Below are 24,950 nucleotides of genomic sequence, written 5' to 3'. Positions count from 1 at the left end.
AGGTGAGGGAAATGCATTTGACTTGTAGTCTACTTGGATTTCAGCAAGACATTTGATAAGGTTCCACATGAGAGACTGATAGCAAAGATCAGAGCCCATGGGATTCAAGGACATTTGGCAAATTGGATCCAGAATTGGCTGAGTGGCAGGAAGCAGAGGGTGATGGTTGAGGGGTGTTTTTCTGACAGAAAGCCTGTGTTCAGTGGGGTCCCGCATGGATCAACGTTGGGACCCTTGCTGTTTCTGGTTTATATAATTGATTTAGATGGGAATGTAGGATGGCTGATCAGTGAGTTCATGGATGATACAAAAATTGGTGGGGTGGTAAATAGTGAGGAGAATAGTCTTTGATTACAGGAGGATATGGATGGCCTGGTCAGATGGACTGATCAGTGGCAAATGGAATTTAATCTGGATAAGTGTGAGGTGATGCACTTGTGCAGTAGAAACAAGGCAAGGGAATACATGATACATGGCAGGACTCAGGGATCACTGAGGATCAGAGGGATCTTGGTGTGCATGTACACCGGTCCCTTAAGGTAGAAGGGCAGGTGGATACAATGGTTAAGAAGACAGGGGTACCGTTGGCTGACACTGCCCTTGCCAGCAGCACACTCAGCAGCCCCCGCCTGACGCCCCTGTAGGGGCTACAGTGGGGATTGCCCTGGGTGGGGCCTCAGCGGGTGGTGGCTGGATGGGGGCGGGGTTATGGGGGAGGGTTGGGTGCAGGAGTGGGGGTACCCATATGGCCGGTGTTACTCTGCAGAACCAGGGGACAAAGTGGGTGGTCAGTGGGGTGTGCAGTTAGATGGCTGCCTTGCAGGCTGCGCCAATGACTGGACACTGCCCCAGTTCTGTGGGGTGTCACCCTGACCACTCAGATGTTTCCCCGTCACCCCACTCTCCAGCCCTGGCAGAGCCCCCCCCCCCCCCTCCCCCAGCCAGTGTCCGGCCTGGCAGTCCACAATATTGTCTCTCCATGTTCTACATCACCTCTCTCCCTCATGAGCCACGATGCCGGTTTCACGATTTTTAAAAGCACAAGCGAACCATGCCATCGAGGACTTGGCCTATTGTAGGCGGAGGCTCTGGAGAATACCGGGTCAGGACCGCTAATAACATGGAAACGGTATTCCATGTTCGTGCATTCCGGACCACATTGATGTCGCTGTCGAGGTGACGGAAAATTGGGATTTGGTATCAAATCGGCACCCACCATGATTTTGGTATTTCATGATTTTGGCGTTAGCTAATGGAGCATCCTGCCCCATGCCCTCCTGCGGGAGGAGAACTGCAGCCGATTTATGTTCCCCTGGGAGCTCAAATAATGAAACAATTCCATATCCTTTGCCATGCAAATTTATGCAGGATAAGGAATACTAGGATTTCCGAGGGAATTCAGCTATTAGGCTGCCATCTTCAGCGGGTGGCCCTAAGGCGGAGTCCAGCAGCTAGTCACCACCACCCTCCCCACACCGCAAATCAACCCTCCCACCGCTCCCCTCCTGCATCGCAAAGAAGCCCCCATCCCTGATTGCCTGGCTACCCCCCCTTTCCCCCAAGTACAGGGGTGACCTGATTGACACTCTCCCGGATCTCCCTAACTAGGGAGACACCCCCCAGGGACCTCCTTACTAGGGAAACCACCCCAACAGAGACCCAGTAACTAGAGGGACACTCACAGAGATCCCCTGACTGAAGGAACACCTCCCCACAGAGATTGCTGAACTAGAGGGACCCCCACAGAGACCCCTAACTAAAGGGACCCCCACATTGACTCACTGACTAAAGGGACCTGCCCCACGAACCGAATCACTCAGTGCATCCCAATCATTCAAGCATATGATTGCAATGCACTTACTGCTCTTTGAAGTGGTTGGTGTTTGTAAAGACTGGTGTTTCAATACTTAGAGTCACTCATCCATGAAGGGAGATGAATTAATCATGGCTGCAAATCACAGCCTACTACTGGAAATGAATGATTGACTTGCAGCTAATGGATCTGAGGGGTTGAAACGCAGGTCACAGCTCTTCTCCTTTGAGGAATGGACACATGGAGGTTCCAGATAAGTGTTACAGCTGTAGTTCTTTGCATGTCCCTTGTATGGACTGCGCTCGAGCTTCTAGACAGGAGTTTATTTTCTTGGGGGCAGGAGGGTGGGTGGTCTGTGGGTATCCCTTTGGTCAGGGGGTGCCTTTGGGGGATCTCTTTAGTTAGGGGGTCTCTCTGGGGGGGTCCTTTTATTTAGGGGGTCGCTGTGGGGATCCCTTTAGTTAGGGGGTTTCTCTGGGGGTCCCTTTAGTTAGGGGGTCTCTCTGGGGGTCCCTTTAGTTAGGGGGTCTCTCTGGGGGGTCCCTTTAGTTAGGGGGTCTCTCTGGGGGGGGTCCTTTTATTTAGGGGGTCGCTGTGGGATCCCTTTAGTTAGGGGTCTCTCTGGGGGATCCCTTCAGTTATGGGGTCTCTCTGGGGGGGGTCCGGAGGTCTCTCTGGGAGGTCCCTTTAGTTAGGGGGTCTCTTTAGTTAGGGGGGTCTCTCTGGGGGGGTCCCTTTAGTTACGGGGTCTCTCTGGGGGGTCCCTTTAGTTAGAGGGTCTCTCTGGGGGATCCCTTTAGTTAGGGGGTCCCTTTAGTTAGGCGGTCTCTCTGGGTGATCCCTTTAGTTAGGGGGTCTCTCTGGGGGGTCTCTTTAGTTAGGGGGTCTCTCTGGGTGGTCCCTTTAGTTAGGGGGTCTCTCTGGGGGTCCCTTTAGTTAGGGGGTCTCTTTAGTTAGGGGGTCTCTCTGGGTGGTCCCTTTAGTTAGGGGGTCTCTCTGGGGGGTCTCTTTAGTTAGGGGGTCTCTCTGGGGAGTCCTTTTATTTAGGGGGTCGCTGTGGGGATCCCTTCAGTTAGGGGCTCTCTCTGGGGGGGTTCCTATGGTTAGGGGGTATTTGTGGGAGGTTCCTTCAGATGGGGGTCCTGGGGCAGTACCTTTAGTTCAGGGTCTCTCTGGTGATCCCTCTAGTTAGGAGTCTTTGTGGGAGGGGGTTCCTTTAGTTAGGGAATCTCTGTGGGGTGTCCATCTAGTTTAGGGTCTTTGTGGGGGATTCGTTCAGTTAGGGGATCCCAAGGGGGTCCCTTAATTTAGGGGATCTCTGTAGGGGCCCCTCTAGTAAGGGTGTTCCTGTGGGAGGTGGGGTTCCTTTAGTTAGAGGGTCCCTGGGGGGGAGGGGGGTCGTCTGTTTGAGGGGTCTGTGGGGTGTTCCTTCAGTTAGGGGGTCCCGGGGTGGAGGTTACCTATTAAGGGGGCTTTAGAGGGGTTTCACCATTAAGTGGAGGTCTACCTATTAAGGGGGCTCTTTTGGCGGGGGGGGGGAGGTTCTCCTGCTTTGGGAGTCTCTGGGAGGGGGTGTGAAGGGGGGGTGTCTGGTAGAGGAGGGGTGGGTGGGTAATGAATTGTGGGGAGGAGGGTGGCCCTCGATGGATTTTGGGGAACTCCCTTAAGTGTTTATCCCCTTTGGCCCACCGAGAGGACCATCACGCCAGACTCAAGTTTGTTGAGAACTGTAGTGATCCCCGGCCACATGATTCTCAGCCCTGAGGACCAGGGAATCATGGAGAGCCAGAGATTAGGGTGCCGGGCCCACTAAACGGATGTGAATGGGTCATTTAGATCCATATGCCTTCATTTAAATCCTCCGACAAGTGCACTGACGGCAGCAGCAACCTCACGCCAGGCCTGGCGCACCACGCTGGCAGGGTGGCGATGCCCTCTACGCGGGCAGATGAATTCACCCCAGAGTGAATCCCGCCGCTGGGGGTCGGAGCAATGGGCGAGATTCTCCGCACCCACGGAAAATCGTGAAGTTGGCCGTGAAAACGGCCGAGTTTTGCGACGGCCCGACACGACCCATTTCCCGAGGTATTCATGTCCGGGAAATGGATTAGGAACGGGGTCACGTCAATCACGTGCGCGATGACGCTGGAACGCGGCGTTGCTACGATCACGCCCACGTGACGCCGCCCGACGCCGTAAAAAGGCGCGAGCGAGCACAGAAACTGTAGGCCAAGATGTCGGAGCTGAGGAGAGCAGCCCCGCGATTTGTGGAGGCTGATGTGGAGATGCTGCTCGATTCCATCGAGCAGAGGAGGGGCATCATCTGCCCGCGTAGAGGGCATCGCCACCCTGCCAGCGCGGTGCGCCAGGCCTGGCTTGAGGTTGCTGCTGCCGTCAGTGCTGTGGGGCAGACCCCTCGTTCAGCTGACCAGTGTCGGAAGAAGATGCACGACCTCACCAGGGCTGCCAGGGTAAGTGCCAAGAGGGTGCCCCCGGGTCACAACCATCCCTCCCCCCTTTACTTAATCACCCACCTCCCCCCCTGGCACGGGGGGTGGAGGGGGATTGTGGCAGAGTGAGTTGAGGGTGGTTCACAAAGCTGTCACAGACCCAGCGCTCTGGCCCCGTGGAGAGATGCAATCGTCTTATTACAACTTGACCCCCAAACTGTGCCAGTATCTGAACGGCCTGCTGATACCTGCCGTATTGTAATGATCTACCTATGTACCCTCCCCCAACAGGCCAAGTCCGCTCACAACACCCGTGAGCGGAACAAGACGGGAGGGGGTTCGCCCATCCTGCGGCCCCTCACCACTTTTGAGCAGAGGGCCCTGGACCTTGTTGGCGTATCTGCCACCCGGGAGATCGCGCAATGCGAGGTTGGCGGAGCTGCAACAAGTGAGACAATCCTGCATGACAAACACCCCCCCCCTCCCCCATCCTCTGTCCCTTCACACTCTGCCCACTGGACCCCTCCCCCATCCTCTGTCCATTCACACACCCTGCTCACTGGGATACCTCCCCCATCCTCTGTCCCTTCACACTCTGCCCACTGGACCCCTCCCCCATCCTCTGTCCCTTCACACACTCTGCCCACTTGGACACCTCCCCCATCCTCTGTCCCTTCACACACCCTGCCCACTGGGATACCTCCCCCATCCTCTGTCCCTTCACAACCCTGCCCACTGGAACACCTCCCTCATCCTCTGTCCCATCACACACCCTGCCCACTGGGATACCTCCCCCATCCTCTGTCCCTTCACAACCCTGCCCACTGGAACACCTCCCTCATCCTCTGTCCCATCACACACCCTGCCCACTGGGATACCTCCCCCATCCTCTGTCCCTTCACACACCCTGCCCACTGGGACACCTCCCCCATCCTCTGTCCCTTCACACACTCTGCCCACTGGGACCGTCCAGCGCCCGGCCGAGCATCTCTAAATAACCCGTCTCATTCTCTTCCCTAGGACGTGATGCCGTACGACCAGGGCCGTCTGGCTCCAAACGGACACAGGCATCTGCCCCCACCTCACCCGGGGCCGCACGACAGAGGGTGCCCGATCAGCGGGGAGTCCCATCCTCCCCAACCGAATCTGTGGAGCAGGACGCCCAGAGGGCGGCGATAGAGGGAGAGAGAGAAATGCCCCGTGAACGCCCTGCGGCCCCTCAGTGGGCCGATGAAATAGAGGAGGCGTGCACCCAAGACGACCTCGAGCTTGCGGCACAGCTATCTCCCACACCATCCACCATCCCAGAGACACTCACCCCGGTTGACCTATTTAGTGATGAGGCTCCTGGGTCACATTCTGGGTCGCACATCACAGCTGAGCAGGTACAGCAGGTGGAGGTCGGAGTAGCCGAGGGCCCGGACTGGCGGAGGGCAGGCCAGGCCCAGCATGCAGCTGGCTCCCAGACGTTTTCCGAGTTCCTGGACTTTCTCAACCCACCCGCACAGCCGATGCATCAAGAAACCCAGGGACAATGACGGGATGAGGGCTGTCTTCCAGACTCTGCAGACGCTGTTAGAGGAGTCGAACCCCGTCCAGGAGCAGGGAGTGGTGCCGCTCATGGCAGAAACCCAGGCCGACACCGCACGGGTGGCATCCGCGGTGGAGGCAATGGGTTAGGTTATGCAAGACGTTGGGCTTGACGTGCAGGCGTCATCCTCGGCCCTGGACAGGGTTGCCCTCTCACAGGCAGCAATGCGTCAGAGCCAAAACGACATTGCCTGCGCGCTGCGGGCCTTGGCCGAGTCTTAGTAGGTCATGGCCCAATCGCAGCAGTCAGTCGCCGAGAGCATCAACCGCCTGACACATGTGCTGGATGGCGTTGTGCACTCACAGGTTGAGGTCGCACAGTCCCTGGCGGGAATGTCTAACTCCCTGGACTCCGTGCCTGCAAACCTTCGGATCCTGGTGGAGACCGTTGCAGGCCTCCAGGACTGGCAGCGCCAGGTGTTGGTGGCGCGACGGGGCACCTCCCCGCTCACACCTCTGTCCCACAGTGAGGCCTGGGGGCCACCGGGCTCCCCGAGGGAGGAGGAGGTTTCAGGGCCCGTCCCATTAACTCCATCACGGGACGTCCCGGAATGCTCGGCCTTCCCCCGTCCCATCCCTGGTGCATCGGGTGGGCAGCAGGCAGAACAGGGTGGCACAACGTCACCCGAGACACCCGCAGAGCAGCCTGGCCCATCAAGGCCGGGTCGCCCCAGGAAACGCTTGCCGAAGGAGAAACTAGTCGAAGGGGCGATTCGCAGCAGTCCTCCTCCACTCCTGCTGTATCATCTGGGGATTCACTTAGACGTAGTGGTAGGGCCCGTAAGGCAACAAAGTGAGACACTGAGTAATTTGGCACGGGTGAAGGGCACAGTTTAGTTGTAGGGGCTAGGGCACCTGTAAATGTTTGTTCACATTAAACGCACCGTTCCACCTTACTTGTAATACCGTGTGATTGTTCCACAGCCACAGGATTTGTGATGGTGACCGAGTGTCGCTGGGGTTGATGAGCGGTGAAACTTCGGTGCCGGGTGTGCAGTCCCTGCCGCTCCCCCCACCCCTTCCCACAGCTAGCCCACGCGGGCACGTGATAGAGTGTCCGTGACGATCTCAGCGGCCACCAAGGTGGATGGTTCAGCTAGTGCCATGGGTCAGACTCTCTCTAACGATTCTGAGCTCACAGCACTTCGCAGAGCGGGCTGTCATCATTCTACATGGCACTGATCACACCCGCTGACACAGCCATCAATGTTGTGCCATACCGTTTGGACCCAGTGGTAAGGGTGATGTCTAAGTGGAGCAGAGCACAGTGAGAGGGGGTTGGGGGGGGGGGGGGGGTTCTGGTGGTGGCAGTTGTGTGTTGACCCTCTGCACGACTAGCGATGCAGGTGGTGGTTTGGTGTTCAGCGGGGACGTCACATGTGACGCGTGAACCGTGCTGCCACCAAGGCGTCGCGTGCCCGCCGTCCTCGCCGGGTCTGTCGTGCCGCCTCCTTGACATCACCAGCACCTGGGACGTGTCTGCGTGCTGCGCCCGCCACTCCGCCAGCCTCCTCCTCCTCCTCCCTGTCCTCCTCCTCCTCCTCCTCCTCCTCCTCCCCCTCCTCCCCCTCCTCCTCCTCCTCCTCCTCCTCTGTGCTGGCACCACTGCCACTGGCTTGTCCCTTTGCCTCCTGCAGCAGGTCATCTCCCCTCTGCATCGCGATGTTGTGCAGCGCACAGCAGACCACAACAGTGCGAGCGACCTTGTCAGGCTGGTACTGCAGGGCCCCTCCGGAGCGGTCCAGGCACCTGAATCTCATCTTCAGGAGGCCAAGGCAGCGCTCCATCACACCCCTGGTTGCTGCATGGGCCTCGTTGTATCGGGTTTCCGCATTGGTCTGAGGCCTCCGTATAGGCATCATCAGCCAAGACCTCAGCGGATAACCCCTGTCGCCTAGCAACCAGCCCCTCAGCCGGTGGGGGACGCCCCTAAAACATCGCAGGGATGAACGACTGCGCCAGTATGTAGGAGTCATGCACACTCCCTGGGAACCTTGCAGAGACGTTCATGATCCTCATGTGGGGGTCGCATACCACCTGGATATTCATGGAGTATGTCCCCCTCCTGTTTGTGAACACGTCCCTGTCCCCTGCAGGCGGGCGCATGGGGACGTGAACACAATCGATTGACCCCTGCACCACCGGTATCCCGGCCACGCTGGCAAATCCACGAGCTCGTGAGTCTTGACTTCTCGGTCCTCGGGAAAGGTGATGTAGCGGTCCGCGATGGCATAGAGGGCGTCGATCACATCCCGGATGCACCTGTGGACTGATGACTGGGAGATCCCGGAGAGGTCCCCGCTCGGAGACTGGATGGAGCCGGTCGCATAGAAGTTAAGAGCGACCGTCACCTTGATGGCAACCGGGATCGCATGTCCTCCCCCGTTCCACGTGGGGCGAGGTGCGCCACGAGGTGACAGATATGTGTCACCGTCCCCCTGCTCAGCCGGAGTCTCCTCCTGCAGGTGATGTCCGTCATTGTTAGGAAAGAGACCCGGACACGGTACACCCTCGGCTTTGGTCGTCGCCTCTGGCGCCGTGGCTGCACCCTCACTCTCTCCTCCTCCTCCCCCCCCCCCCCCCCCCCCCATGCTGCTCGACGACTGGCAACTCCTCTGCCCTTCCCTCTGCTGCTGCAGCTGGCCCTGCATCCACTGCGGGTTGTGGATGTGGATGCTGCTGCATCGCCAAATGCAGTACAGCGGCCCCAACCACTGCGCAGAACATAGCCGTTCTGTTCGCAGACATTGTGCTAACCTACAGAAGGGTGGTGGGGGGCAGAGAAACGGGACATGTTAGACGGAGGTTAGTCGACACCTCGGCAGCCGCCTGCCACGGGATACCTGTGTATCCCGGTGGCCTGGTCGCGCTGCTGACACGCGGGCAGCCTAACCCCTGGTCACTTTCTGCATCCAACGGGCAGTTAACTACGTCCTCTTCACCGGTGCGTCAGTGCCCTGTGGCCGTAAGCCACAGGGCAACCAGCGGCCGTGTCCTCGTGACCGGCACACCATGGCATGGTGACAGACATTTTGTAACGGGGTTGGACGGGTCACTCGCTCCCTCTCTCCCTACCCCCCCACTCCCATTCCCCCCCCTGTCTCCCCCACCTCCCCCCCCCCCGTCTCCCCCACCTCCCCCCCTCCGTCTCCCCCACTCCCCCCTCCGTCTCCCCCACTCCCCCCTCAGTCTCCCACACTCCCCCCTCCGTCTCCCACACTCCCCCCCCCCCCCCCCCCCCCCCCCCCCCCCCCCCCCCCCCCCCCCCCCAGCTCTGGAACCCCTCCCGCTCTCGAGGATGCCTTCCCCGTTGTGGCCAGACTCCAGCAGTGCGCTGAGCGGTGCGCTGAGCGGTGCGCTCACCTCCTCGAAGCTCTCATCAGCCAGCACGACTGGTTCGGAGAATAGCGGGAGTGCGTCGTACCAGCGTCGCCGTAAAAAATTTGCGCGGCCCGCTATTCTCCGAACCGGCGTGAGTGCGGAGAATCGCGCCCAATGTGTTCGGATTGGCACCCGCCGCGCCAGGCACCGATCCTGATTTTTCGACTCTCCTTCCCATTGGGAAATGTGCTTTGAGCGTCCCAGCACGGATAATTCACCCCGGAGTGAATTTGGAGCTTTGTTGTGCTGTGTTGTTATACCAGTATTATCCACTAGGTGTCACCATTAAATCATTCTTCAAGTTGTGCAATGAAATCAATACTGCATAAAAGTGGCACAATGCATATCGATGTAGTAATGGGACAGCCTATATCTAATTAGTGCTGGTGTAGGTCCCACAGCTACACCCATAGAATCCAGATTTTAGATATTCAAAGTGGTCACCTCCTTGAATATGATAATTACGTGTCTAACAATGATTGAAGGATCTCTTGAAATAACTTGTCAGTAATGAGTGGGGCAGGAGTTAGAACATCGAACGTAGAACATACAGTGCAGAAGGAGTCTGCACCGAGTCTGCACCGACCCACCTAAGCCCTCACTTCCACCCTATCCCCGCAACCCAACAACCCCTCCTAACCTCTTTGGTCACTAAGGGCAATTTATCATCTCACAGACCTCGGTGCACAGCTGCATCTGTGCTGTCGCAGAGGCCTAAAATGCCCAGGCGGCACAATACATCCATTTCAATGTGAACCGAGCCCACCAGGATGCCCGGGCAGCCGGCGTCACTGCCATCGATGGGATGACCCGGGTCCAGGGGGTGCTGGACGGGATGCATGTCTCCCTACGTCACATACATATGACAGGCCACTCTACACAAACCAAAAGGGGCTAACTCGATGAACGTGCATCTGATATGTGACCATCAGCTACGCATCATGCACGCCTGCGCCTGATACCCAGGCAGTGTGCACAACGCCTTCATTCTGGCACACTCGAAGGTTCCTGACATGTTTGAAATGCCGCACTGGCTGGGGGGCTGGCTCCTGGGAAACAGGGGTTATCCACTGTGGGTGTGGTTGTTGACACCTATCCGGAGGTCACAGGCAGATGCAGAGGCTCACTACAATGACACCAATGCAGCGACCAGGTCTATGATTGGCACTACTTTTGGTTCCTGAAGATGCGGTTCAGGTACCTGGAAAGCACTGTAAGGGCCCTCCAGTATAGCGCTGGGTGGGTCTCCTGCATCGTGGTGGCCTGCTGCGTCCTCCACAACATCGCGCAGCAGAGGGGTGTCGTGCTGGAGGATGAGGAGGAAGGGCAGGCCTTGTCCGACGAGCAGGATGTGGAGGAGGGCGAGAGTTGACAGGTCATGGAGCCCAGGCAGGCACAGGAGGCCATATGATGTGTGTGTCAGGGCCAATGTGCATGGGACTCTCTGATCGCCTCCAGGTTCACTGACTTAGAACATAGAACAGTACAGCACAGAACAGGCCCTTCGGCCCTCAATGTTGTGCCGAGCAATGATCACCCTACTCAAACCCACGTATCCACCCTATACCCGTAACCCAACAACCTCCCCCCCCCCCTTAACCTTACTTTTTAGGACACTACGGGCAATTTATCATGGCCAATCCACCTAACCCGCACATCTTTGGACTGTGGGAGGAAACCGGAGCACCCGGAGGAAACCCACGCACACACGGGGAGGACGTGCAGACTCCGCACAGACAGTGACCCAGCCGGGAATCGAACCTGGGACCCTGGATCTGTGAAGCATTTATGCTAACCACCATGCTACCGTGCCGCCCAAACTTGGTGGGGGTGGGAGGCGGGGAAGTGATGGAAGGGAGGGACCGGCCAGGGGCATGGACACTACATCTCACCCCAATACCCTTCTCACTCCCATCCCCCTGCCACCCCCACCTGCATCTCCCTCCGTGCTACATACCTGTCGCACTATGGGGTGGGGGCCCTGGGTTGGCAGTAACAGTGGGTCTGGTCAATGGGATGGAAGATGCTGACAACCTGCTCCAAGATGAGCTCTGGTGCTCCACATCATGTGGCAACTTCTGACAACACTTGGCAACTTCATGGCAACACTTTCCACCATCCACCTGAGTGATCCCTGCATGTGAGCTGGCCATTCATCACAGGGTCCCATCGAATCCCTTGGGTAGCGGTGATGGAGATGGCCGCTGGGGGCGGGGGGGGGGGGGGAGGGGGGTTGTGTGGAGCCCAGGACATCCACAGAGTCTGCACATTCCCCCAACCTCCGCTTATTTCCTCCCAAACCCCCACCAGCCCAGACCAGCCTACCCCTCACACCCATTGGACAGAGCATCGAAGCAGGTTGTAACGGTGGTAACATCTGTTTAATGTGAACAAATAAATACAGGTTTGGGCTTTAGTCGCTATGACTAAAACTGTGCGCTACACCCGTGCCAACTTAACTGGTGTCTAACTTCCTGGCCTTATAGGCCCGAACGCTATGCCTAGGTGGTTTCCCAGACAGTACAGCAGGAGTGGAGCGACCTGCTGTGATTCCTGCCCTGCGACCTGGGTCCCTGTTGGCGGCCGTCTTCTGGGGTTGACCAGGCCTGGCTGGGCCCGGCTGATGCTCAGGTGTCCTGGGTGGCATGGTGCCGCTCTGTTCTGCCCGCTGCGAAACAGGTGAATCTGGCACTATTTCTCATTGGAGTTCATTGTGTTCCACATGACGCTAGTGCTTGCCCCTAAACAGTAGCAGAACCCATCCAGGTGTGGCGTCAGTTTTGCTGTTGTGAAAGTCCACAATTCTGCATTGACGTCAACACTTAGGGCTGGATTCTCCACACCCCGACTCCGAATTTGCATCCGGCGCTGGGCGGAGGACCCATTTCCATGCATGGAATCCGGACCGGCGCCAGTTCCACGATGCTCCGGGCCCCAAAACCCGGAGAGTATACTGCGCCATGTATTCCCTACCTGCGGCCGTTTCTGGAGGCCCGCCCCGCCATTCACCGCCCCCGACCGGCTGAATTCCCGATGGTGTGGATCTAACATGGTCCTGCCAGTAGAGATATTAGAGTGGTGGCTGCAGACTCAGCACTGGCCTAATTTTAGGCGGCCAGTCCGGGTCGGGTATGCAGCTGATCAGGGGCACTATTTAGGAGGTCCAGCTGTGCGTTCTGAGTCAGCCATGGAGCACGGCGCGGACGGTGGAGGCTGCCGCCATGCGCATGCGCAGCCTCTGACCCGGAAGTGTGGGGGCCCGTATCTGTAGCAAAAACTGCAAGCTTCCAGATGGTTCACTGCTAGCCCTCTGCAGGGCTGTGAATATATGGCCCTTTCACACCAGTTTTGTCTGGCGTGAAAGGCGACAGTTTTTACGATGGCATAGGGACATAGTCCCAAAAACGGAGACTCTAGCCCTTAGTCTCAGGAACGGACAAACGCGCCATAAGCGTTGACACCAGGTCAGGATTTGTGAACTTTCATGACAGCAAAACAGGCGCCGATCCTGGACTGATTCATCAACTGCAGAGGGGCTAGCACCGGCGCCAAGTGGAACACTATCGGTTCCAATGAAAAACAGTGCGGGATTCGTTGGGTCCGTGATTGACACTTGGGAGGCTGACAAGCTGCAGCCGCATATACACATTTCACTCCCCCCACGCACTATCCCAGTGAATACATGGCACTGGTTGTGCTGGAGCGCACCCATACAGCTGGAACCAGAGGGCACCTAGGAGGGAGGCCTGGGAGGCAGCCATAGGACCCATGGCCCTCAGTTCACAGTGGGCTGTCAGCAGTGTGCGCAGCTGCATGGCTGACTTGCAGGCCATGACAATGGTGTTCCATGCCTGTCCAAGCCCACCTCCTGGCTATCCCCCAGAATCCCCTGACGCTGGCAGAAGCCTCCTGGCAAGCGGCGCAACTGTCAGCAAACTATGGTGATGTTGGACACTTTCAGCTCCCCCTCTTTCCCCCTCAGCAGCCACAACGCCGGTTTCACGATTTTTAAAAGCTCAAATGAACATGAACTCGGCCCATTGGAGACGGGAATCACGAATGCCCTGGAGAATAGCGGGTCAGGCCCGCTAATGATATGCTAACGATGTTTACTGTACATGCATTTTGGAAAGCATTGACGCCGCTGTCGAGGTGACAGAGAATTGTGATTTGGCGTCAAATCGGCGCCTGACCCTATTTTGGCATTGGAACCTATTCGCCGACCAATCGCGTTTCCCGATTTTGGCAAGTCAACGCCCTGGGGAGAATTCCGCCGTGAAATGAAGTGTGATACGGAGAATTTCCCACAATGTCCCATTCAAGGCCTAACCATTGTTTTATAAAGGTTAAAAGCAAAATACTGCAGCTGCTGGAAATGTGAAATAAAAACAGATAGTGCTGGATAAATTCAGCAGGTCTGGGAGCATCTGTGGCCAGAGAAACAGAGTTAATGTTTTGAGTCCATACGACACTCCTGCAGAATTATTTTATAAAGGCTAATGTCTTAATTGCTCTTATACCCTATGCCTGTATTTATAAAACCAAGGATCCTATTGTGCCACAAGACTGGACTCACTAAAGGCTTAGACAAAATGTTATTCCTGTGTGTTGTATATTGAAAACAATAATTAATGAGGTTGTTTTGGGAGGCTGAATAATTTGGTCCATATTCACTGGGGTTTAGAAGATAATCCAATTGAAACAGATAAGATTCTGACAAGACAGACACTGAAAGGTTGTTTCCCCTAGCTATGGAATCCCGAACACAGGAGAAGAGATTGATCATTTGGGACTGAGATGCGGAGAAATTTCCTTATGGAAAGGGTGATGAATCTTTGGAATTCTCAACCCCAGGGTGTTGTGATTATTTTATCATTGAACATAATTAAGGCTGGGACATAGAGAGACTTTTGGTCTCTCGGGGAATCAAGGGATATGGGGAGCAGGTAGGAAAATGGAGTTGAAGCTCAAGATCAGTGATGATTGTAATGAATGGTGAAGCAGACTCGACTGGCCATGTGATCTATTCCTGCTCCTACCTCTTGTCTTCTCCATAAATCGCTTAAGAACCACTTTAAGTGTTTTCACTCTATTAAAATATGTATGTCTCTGTCAAGCAAGAAATAGGAACATAGAAATAAGTAATGTAGTTTGTGGAAGCTTAGCCCCTTTACTGGGCGATCTTTCACAGTCCACGTGACCTGCTCAGTGCCTATCACGTGGGTACGTGCGAACCCCAACCAAAGCTAGAAAAGGGCGGGGCCCTGAGAGAAGGGCCCGGTCTGTGTGGACCAGGGAGTCAAGGAGTAATGACATGAATGTGATAGCTCTGTGCCTCAATATAGGTAGACCTCATTGTTTCCAAAAAACCTTTTTGTCATACAAGTAGCCTCCTCGGTGATACCTTGTGCTATTAGATTGGCATCGAGAGTAAATCAGACAACGATCGCAAGTCTCAAAATTCGCGGAGGAAGAAGTTGCATCAGAAATCCCCAGGAAACAGAAAATACCAGGTCAGCAGAAAAACAATGATTGAGAAACAAGCCCTGTGATAGGGAAACTCGATCTGTTCAACCAGGGGGCCAAAGTGTGGAGCCAATATATCGAGAGACTCCGGTATTTGTTTTCGTGCAAATGTGATCACGGGGGAAAATAAGCAAAAGGTAATTTTGTTAAAGTTTGAGGGCCCCAGACCTACTGTCTCATTCAGAATTTAGCATCCCCAGAGACCCCAAACATTAAGGGGGTGATCGGATAGCCCAGTCGCGCCCGGCTCGGTGATGTGACAAAACCATTAAATCTCACGAGAGGCTTCTTGTGAAATTTGCGATGCTCGGAACGCCTCGTGAGCCATTAGGCGCATTTAAATATATCACCAACCAATTCCCCCGGGGCAGGTGATCGAACATCTGCACCTGGGAGACCTCGCCGTGGCACCATTTAGCACTGAACCACACAAATGTGGACCAGGCATAAAGGCACCTGGGTGGTCCCCCAGGCCATTGGAGGCCCCTGGGTTGGCAGGCTCTGAGCAGGGTGCACCCTGGATCTCCTGCAAGTACCCAGGCATCTGGGCACTACCAGACAGGCACCTTGGCACTCGCAGTATTGCTTTGGGGTTCCCGGATGGTGATAATGGCCCCAATAAGAGAGTCAGTGCTGCAGGAGCAGCTCAGTGCACACCCTGGCCAGACTAAGGTGAAAATGTTGGCCAGGAGCTACGTATATGGTGGCTGGGGATTGTCAAAGATATTGAGAACCTGGTTCGTCAGTGTGACTTCTGTCAGTCATAGCAAACCTTGCACCCTGCGGCCGATCTGCATCTATGGGGGCAGCTTGGCAATCTGGGGATAATGTTACACATTGATCTCGCTGGTCCCTTCCTGGGACTTGTCATAATATCCACTCATATATATCGTGAGATGCAGACAGGCAGTGATTGACACACAGGATAACCAATGGACACACAAGACACAGAACAACCAATCCCCAGACAAGACACCACCACTATAAAGCCCGCAGGGCATTAAGGCTCTCCCTCTCTCGCAGGACACGGCCAAGGAGATAGTCGCAGTGCACAGGCCAATGAACATCATTTCCATGTGATAGAGAGCTAGTCTGGTCAGGTTATCAGTTAGGTTTATAGAGTGTCAACCCACAGCAGATTATGTACAGCAATCAACAGGTTCAATAAAACAGTGTTGGGGGACCATTACCTGTGTCGGAAGCCTGTTTCTCGTTTTACTGCATCCAGTTGCAGGTGATGTTAGACCAACACAGATAACACATCATGGTACCAGAGAGCTATTAATGCTAACGCACCTACCTCGAGTGAATCTGCAACGACCAGCATGCAGCCATCCAGCGGCATGGAAAAGATCCAACCTCCTCCGCAACTCCGGATCTCCGGCAACCTCGGCGCCAACTGGAAAGTCTTCAAACAGAAGTTCCTCCTGTATAACGAGGCCTCCGCCCTCGAGGCAGCATCAGATGCCCGAAAGATCGCGCTGTTCCTGTTGACTGCGGGGGACCACGCCATACACATCTATAACTCGCTCACGTTTGCCGACGGCAAAGACAAGACGAAGTTCAAGACGATTCTGCTAAAATTCGACAACCACTGCGACAATAAGGTGAATGAGAGCTTTGAACAGTACATCTTCCAACAGAGGCTTCAGGGTTAGGATGAACCTTTTCAGTCCTTCTTGACCCATCTCTGCATCCTAGCTCAGTCATGTAATTATGACTCGACGGCTGATTCCATGATCCGGGATCAGATCGTTTTTGGGGTCCAGTCCAACTCCCTGCGGGAGCAGCTCCTCAAAATCAAACAGTTGATCCTCTCTGTCACCATTGAAACGTGCATTGTCCGTTCATGAGCATGCCAGGAATCGCTACTCCCGCATTGGGGCATCAGAAAATGCAAAACTAGTCTCCAACGAGGCAGAAAGGGTGCAGACCATAGCTAAAATGCAAGGCCTGCACATCGAGGAGAGTGGTCGTTTTGCGCGCTTTTCCCGGGTTCCTACGCATGCGCGCCACAACTGAGTGGACGACGAGGCTGAAGACCCCGATGTGCATGTGCGAAAGTCGCCTGACCGCACTGCGCATGCGTGATGGCGCACGGAACGCGCTGACATCAGCATCATGACATGTCCAAATTGTGACTCCGTCCATTTAAAGTGGCAATGTCCAGCCAAAGGAAGGCCATGTCTACAATGCGGAAAGCCTGGGCATTACGTGGCCTTATGCAGGTCCGCTCCACTGACCAACAGCTAGCGGTCCCAGCTGCAGTGCAGACGTGTCCGCTGCGTACAACAAGGCATGCAGGATTCTGATCCCGACAGCCCAACGGACCCCAATGTTGACTGCCTCGAGTCTCCATATTGGGTGGGCATAATGACCACGCGCGAGCTGGCCTCCACCGTGCCTGCAAACCGCCTTTCAATCCTCACTGTGGATTCTGACGACAAGTGGTGTGCTGTCGTCACAGTCAACCAGTCTCACATCCGATTTAAATTGGTCACATGGCGCATCTGCAAACCTCATGTCACAGTCGGACCTCAACAGCATCCGAGGCCAACCTAGCATTCCTCCACCAGCCTGCCAGCTCCTTGACTACAATGGCAATGCCATAGCTGCCAGTGGATCGTGTCAGTTAGGTGTATCTCACAAGGCAATCAAAGCGACGTTACGATTCAAGATCGTCCAGCCTGACAAGGCATCCCTGCTCGGTGCTCGCGCATGCAAACTCCTAAATCTGGTCCAGCGCGTCCATGCCATGTCCTCGACACTGGCAACTGCCTCGCCCAATGTAAATCTCCAGGCTGAGATAGACGACATTCTCACGCAATACCACAACGTGTTTGATGGAATGGGCACCCTCCCATATCGTTACAAGATATTGCTCAAACCGAATGCCATCCCAGTCATCCATGCAACACGCCGGGTGCCAGCCCCTCTCAAGGATCATCTAAAAACACAGCTACGAGAGCTCCAAGACCAGGGCATCATCTCAAAGGTCATGGAACCAACAGACTGGGTCAGCTCCATGGTCTGCGTCAAGAAGCCCTCTGGTGAACTCCGCATTTGCATTGATCCCAAAGACGTGAATTGCAACATCATGCGCGAGAACTACCCTATCCCAAAGCGTGAAGAGTTAACCTGTGAGATGGCTCATGCCAAATTTATTACCAAGCTGGACACCTCCCCTGGGTTCTGGCAGATACAGCTGGACGAGTCCAGTCGGAAGCTGTGCACGTTTAACACTCCGATCGGCAGGTATTGCTACGACCGCATGCCTTTTGGTATCATATCAGCTTCCGAAGTATTTCATCGCATAATGGAGCAAATGATGGAGGGCATCGAGGGGGCGCGAGTCTATGTGGACGACGTGATCATCTGGTCCACGACGCCCGAGGATCACATCACTCGCCTCAAACATGTTTTACAGAGGATACATGAAAACGGCCTCCAGCTCAACAGGGCCAAATACTCATTTGGTAGGTCCGCTATCAAGTTTCTGGGTGACCAAAATTCACAGCAGGGTGTCCATCCTGACGCTGACAAGGTGCTGGCAATCATCGCCATGAAGACCCCGGAGGACAAAAAGGCGGTCCTCCATTTCCTCAGGATGGTGAATTTTCTCGGGAAATTCATTCCCAACATTGCATCCCACACCACAGCCCTCTGGCATCTTGTAAAAAAGTCGACAGTGTTCCAGTGGCTTCCCACACACCAAGCGGAGTGGCTTGAGCTGAAGGCGAAGCTCACCACAGCCCCAGTACTGGCATTCTTTGACCCAATCAAGGATACCAAGATATCGACAGACGCAAGCCAGGACGGCATTGGGGCGGTGCTCCTCCAGTGACACGACTCCTCGTCCTGGGCTCCAGTGGCATACACCACCAGGGCCTTGACTCCGACTGAACAACGGTATGCCCAGATCGAAAAGGAGTGCTTGGGTCTCCTGACAGGAATAGTCCAGTTTCATGACTACGCATATGGCCTGCCAAAGTTCACGTGGAAACAGACCACAGGCCTTTAGTCCACATAATCCAAAAGGATTTAAATGACATGACACCTCGGCTGCAGCGAATTCTTCTTCATCTCCGCCGATATGACTTCGAACTCGTCTACACACCGGTAAGGAGCTGATCATCGCGGATGCCCTATCCCGATCCATCATCACGCCGTGTGAACAGGGCGACTTCATTCGCCACATTGAGGCACAGGTGCAGCTGTGTGCCAGCAACCTCCCAGCCACTGATGAATGAGTTATACAAACACGCAAAGAAACTGCCAAAGATCCCCTACTGCAGCGCGTGCTGAAGCACCTCGTCCATGGCTGGCAAAAGGGGCAGTGCCCCCAGTTCTTTAACGTTAAGGACGAGCCAACGGTTGTTGAGGGGATCCTTCTTAAACTAGGTAGAATCGTCATTCCCCAAAGCATGCAAAACATGGTGCTCAGACAGATCCATGAGGGTCGCCTGGGGGTCAAGAAATGTTGATGAAGAGCTCGGCAAGCAGTTTACTGGCCTGGCATCAGCCAGGAGATTGCCAACACAGTCCTCAACTGCACAACATGGCAGAAGTTTCAACCAGCTCAGCCCAAGGAAACGCTGCAACAGGACGGGATCATGACCTCTCCGTGGTCCAAGGTGGGATAGACCTCTTTCGCACCAATGGGTGTGATTATGTGCTCCTGGTCGACTACTTCTCCAGCTACCCAGAAGTGGTGAAACTGTCGGACCTCACATCAAAGTTCGTCATCAAAGACTGAAAAGAGACGTTTGCCAGGCACGGGATACCACTCACGGTAATGAGTGACAACGGTCCATGTTTCTACAGCCAAGCGTGGTCCGACTTTGCACGATCCTACCACTTTAGTCACATCACACCCAGTCCCCATTACCCGCAATCAAATTGGAAGGCAGAGAAAGGGGTCCATATTGTCAAGCGGTTGCTGTGCAAGGCTGCAGACTCAGCCTCGGATTTCAACCTGCTGCTATTGGAATACAGGGAAACCCCTCGGTCGACTGGTTTGTCTCCGGTGCAGTTGCTCATGAACTGCAACCTGAGGACGACTGTTCCAGCCATCCATGTTCCAGACCTTGACCACCTCACGGTGCTGCAGAAGGTGCAGCAATCCAGGGACCAGCAAAAGATCACGTATAATGCTCATGCCACGGATCTGCCTGCGCTGGCTCCAGATGATGTTGTTCGCGTTCAGCTGCCTGAGGGAGGTTGGTCAGCCCCAGCCGTTGTCGTCAGACAGGCTGCTCCCAAGTCTTTCATTGTCCAAATGGCTGATGGCTCCATTTTGCGGCGCAACAGAAGGGCGCTGAGTAAAGTTCCCTGCCCAACACCTGACCGCACTTCTCCGCATGTCATCATGCCTCCTCCGGACGTCTTGCACCACGAGGCCACCGATCTGACAGCGATCCCACCTGTCCACAAGGCCACCGAGATGGCAGCCATCCCGCCTGCCCAGGTGTCAGCATTCCCCCCCTCCGCCTCTGCTCGATCGATGAGATTTTGTCACTCACCACAACGACTGAGGGCGAATTTCTCCGCAACGGCCGACGCCGGAGTGAAACCCTGAGTGTTTCGCTCCGGCGTCGGAGGCCGCTCCTCGCCCTCTATTCTCCCTCCCCCCGGGGGGCTAGGTGCGGCATTGCGGGAAACTCGGCCGCCGGGCTTTGACGCTTGCGTCAATGCGGCGCGCCGAGAATGACGCGGCCGGCGGCGCCTAAGTGACGTCAGCCGCGCATGCGCAGGTTGGCCGGCTCCAACCCGCACATGCGCGGTGGCCGTCTTCCCCTCCGCTGCCCCGCAAGACATGGCGGCTTAATCTTGCGGGGCGGCAGAGGGGAAAGAGTGTGTCTCTTAGAGACGCCGGCCCGACGATCGGTGGGCACCGATCGCGGGCCAGTCCCCTCCTGAGCACGCCCGTGGTGCTCAATCCCCTCTCCGCCCCCCACAGGCCCCACACTTACCTGTCGCATGCTGTTCATGCCGGCAACGACCAGGTGTGGTTGCTGCCGGCGTGAACCCGTCGGGGTCATCAGGCCGCTCGGCCCATTCGGGCCGGAGAATCGCCGGTCGCCGGAAAAAACGGCGAGCGCCGATTCTCCGAGCGGCGTGTCGCAAAATGCGACACGCCATTTGGGGGGGGGGAGTGGGAGAATCGCGGGGGGTGCCAGAGCGGCCCTCCCATGATTCTCCAACCCGGTGTGGGGAGCGGAGAATCGTGCCCTGAATCTATAGACTTAAATCTTGTAAATTTTGTTCAGTTTTCTCTGTATCTGCATGATAGACACCTTCCCATGTACATATGTTCATTCATTCCCCACTTGTACATAGTTATGCATGCATATACAGCCATGTTCCAAAATTTATCTTAAAAGGGGGAGATGTCATAATATCCACTCATGTATATCATAAGATAGACAGTGATTGACACACAGGATAACCAATGAACACACAAGACACAGAACAACCAATCACTAGACAGGACACCACCGCTATAAAGCCCACAGGGCATTAAGGCTCTCTCTCTCTCACAGGACACGGCTGGGGAGATAGTCGCAGTGCACAGGCCAATGAACATCATCACCATGTGATAGAGAGCTAGTCTGGTCAAGCCAGTAGGAGGTTATCAGTTAGGTTAATAGAGTATCAACCCACAGCAGATTATGTACAGCAATCAACAGGTTCAATAAAACAGTGTTGGACCATCTCCTGCGTCGGAAGCCAGTTTCTTGTTTTAATGCATTCAGTTGCAGTCGATGTTAGACCAACACAGATAACACATCAAAGTCTTTAGCAGAAATGTAACATTGTAAAAGTAGGTTCTCCTGTTTCACTAAAGGTAAGAAATAATGGTGGGCCACAAAGGTCGACCTGTGTGGGTCGTGAACTGGCCTGGGTTGCGGAGATGAACCGGCATTGGCCATGAAGGTTGGCCGGTAAGGGTCCTGAAGGTTAGCCAGTTGGTAAAAGTGGGTCCCGGGAAACAAAGTTTGAAAAACACTGCTTTAGTATGCCTTACAGTGGACACAAATTTAGTTTGAGTGAGAAGCAATTCAGGTCATACCCAACTTTTGTTATATAAATCTGGTCCAAGCCCAAAACAGACTCCTAAACAAATGGAGTGGGATTACCCTTGTCAAACAGTCTTGATTCTCTTTATGTCAGGGTCTGGTCAAAACCATTCAGTACCATCTGCATAGTTGTAATGTGACTACATCCTTCGTGGGAAATATCGCTTATCAGAAAAAAACAAGAAGATGGAATCTCATTATATAAATTGTAGTGAGGAATTTTTTACTGAAAATCCTTGTGACCTTCATATTCTTGTTTTTCAGCATAGATTTGGCTCCCCACACTGGCCCTTATCTACACAGAGAGCTAGTCTGCAATTAAAAAGTGTATTTGTATTTGAATCATTCCTTTTATCACAAAAACAGAACAAGATGAAGTTCTGACTGGATTTACAAGCCCTACCTCTTGGAGTGAAAAAAAATCCAAGTTCAAATGAAAGTTTAAAACAAAAAGTGATATTGGAGCAATTTGTTCTGGGCAAAATGTCAATCAACTTTGAGTCAGTAAATTACTGATGTACCTGATATGTGCAATGTTGTGTATTATGAAGAATGGATTGATAGTTCACCCATGTGCTCATTTGAATTATATTTTGCACACATTATTAAAATACATTCGAACATAACCTGGCTCCATGATCAGAGATAAATTTGATTTACATTTTGTCAACTTCAGCGTGACGCCACCACCAAACACATCTTCCCTTCACTCCCTCTATCAGCATTCCGCAGAGACCGTTCCCTCCGAGACAATCTAGTCCACTCCTCCATCATACCCAACACCTGTCCCATCACCCATGGCACCTTCCCACGCAATCGCAGAAGGTGTAACACCTGCCCCTTTACCTCTTCCATGCTTAACATCCCAGATTCAAAACACTCATTCCAGGTTCAGCAGCGTTTCACTTGCACCTCTTTCAATCTGGTCTACTGCATTCGCTGCTCCCAATGTGGTCTCCTCTATATCGGAGAGACCAAATGCAGACTGGGTGATCGCTTTGCTGAGCATCTTTGGTCTGTGCACATTCAGGACACTGACATTCCCGTTGCTTGCCATTTTAACACAAGACCCTGCTCCCATGCCTATATATCGGTCCTTGGCCTGCTGCAATGTTCCAGTGAAGCTCAATGCAAACAGGAGGAACAACATCTCATCTTCCGATTAGGCACTCTACAGCCTTCCGCTCTCAACATCGAATTCAACAACTGCAGATGATTAGCTCTACCCCACCGTGACCCCTTTGTATTCATCCCATTTAATTTTAACTGTCTTTCACCATTTATTTCTTTTTTGTCTTTCTTTATATATATTTACCCCACCCCATCTTATCCCCCCTTTCCTTACCTTTCCTCCCCTTTGATTCCTCCTTCCCCTCCCCCCACATCTACATCTATCACAGTTCACCCTCTGATGTTAGTTTCTCTGCTGTTTGGCCTTTCACACCTTTTGTTCTCTCTGGGGACTGCCATTAGCTCTCTTTCCCTTGGTTTCTGTGGCTATGACTCATCTTTCATTCTCTCACTCCACAGTATAAATATTTACATTAATACATAGAAGATAGGAGAGGGGGGGAAGCCTTTTGGCCCTTCAAGCCTGCTCCGCCATTCATCACGATCATGGCTAATCATCTAATTCAATAGCCTAATCCTGCTTTCTCCCATAGCCTTTGATCCCATTCTCCCCAAGTGCGATATCTAGCCGCCTTTTGAATATCGTCAAGATATATATTCAAAGTTTTAGGATCAACTACTTTCTGTGGTAATGAATTCCACAGGCTCACCACTCTTTGGGTGAAGAAATGTCTCCTTATATCTGTCCGAAATGTTTACCCTGAATCCTCAGACTGTGACCCCTGGTTCTGTCATTGGTAATATCTTCCCTGCAACTACCCTGTCTAATCCCATTAAAATTTTATAAGTATCTATGAGATCCCCCCTCATTCTTCTGAACTCCAGCAAGAACAATCACAACCTAGTCAATCTCTCCTCATATGGCAGTCCCGCCATACCTGGAATCAGTCTGGGAAACCTTCGCTGCACTCCCTCGAGAACAAGAACATCCTTCCTCAGAGAAGGAGACCAAAACTGCACACAATACTCCAGGCCTGGCCTCACCAAGGCCCTGTATAATTGCAGTGACACATCCCTGCTTCCATACTCGAAACTTCTCGCAATGAAGGCCAACATACCATTAGCCTTCTTTACCCCTTGCTGCACCTGCATGATTACCTTCAGCGACTGGTGCACAAGGACACCCAGGTCCCGCTACACACTCTCCTCTCTCAATTTATAACCATTCAGCTAGTAATCTGCCTTCCTGATTTTGCTTCCAAAGTGAATAACCTCGCACTTATCCAAACGATACTACATCTGCCATTGATTTGCCCACTCGCCCAACCTGTCCAGATCATGCTGTAGTTTCCCTGCATCCTCTTCACAATTCACCCTCCCACCTAACTTGGTATCATCTGCAAACTCTGAGACGTTACATAGAACATAGAACATAGAACAGTACAGCACAGAACAGGCCCTTCGGCCCTCAATGTTGTGCCGAGCCATGATCACCCTACTCAAACCCACGTATCCACCCTATACCCATAACCCAACAACCCCCCCCCCCCCCCCCTTAACCTTACTTTTATTAGGACACTACGGGCAATTTGGCATGGCCAATCCACCTAACCCGCACATCTTTGGACTGTGGGAGGAAACCGGAGCACCCGGAGGAAACCCATGCACACAGGGGGAGGACGTGCAGACTCCACACAGACAGTGACCCAGCCGGGAATCGAACCTGGGACCCTGGAGCTGTGAAGCATTTATGCTAACCACCATGCTACCCTGCTGCCCCAATTTTGTTCCCTCATCCGAATTTTGTTCCCTCATCCAATAATATATATTGTGAATAGCTGGGGTGCCAGCACCGATCCCTGTGGTACCCCACTAGTTACTGCCTGCCAATTTGAAAAGGACACATTAATCCCTACTCTTTGTTTCCACTCTGCAACCAATTTTCTATCCACCTAAATACATTTCCCCCAATCCCATGTGCTTTAATTTTTCACAATAATCTCTTATGCGGGACATTATCAAACGCCTTCTGAAAGTTCA

This window comes from Scyliorhinus canicula, chromosome 3, assembly GCF_902713615.1.
Source record: "Scyliorhinus canicula chromosome 3, sScyCan1.1, whole genome shotgun sequence".
In the NCBI taxonomy this organism is placed as follows: domain Eukaryota; kingdom Metazoa; phylum Chordata; class Chondrichthyes; order Carcharhiniformes; family Scyliorhinidae; genus Scyliorhinus; species Scyliorhinus canicula.
This window is presented reverse-complemented; position numbering follows the sequence as displayed.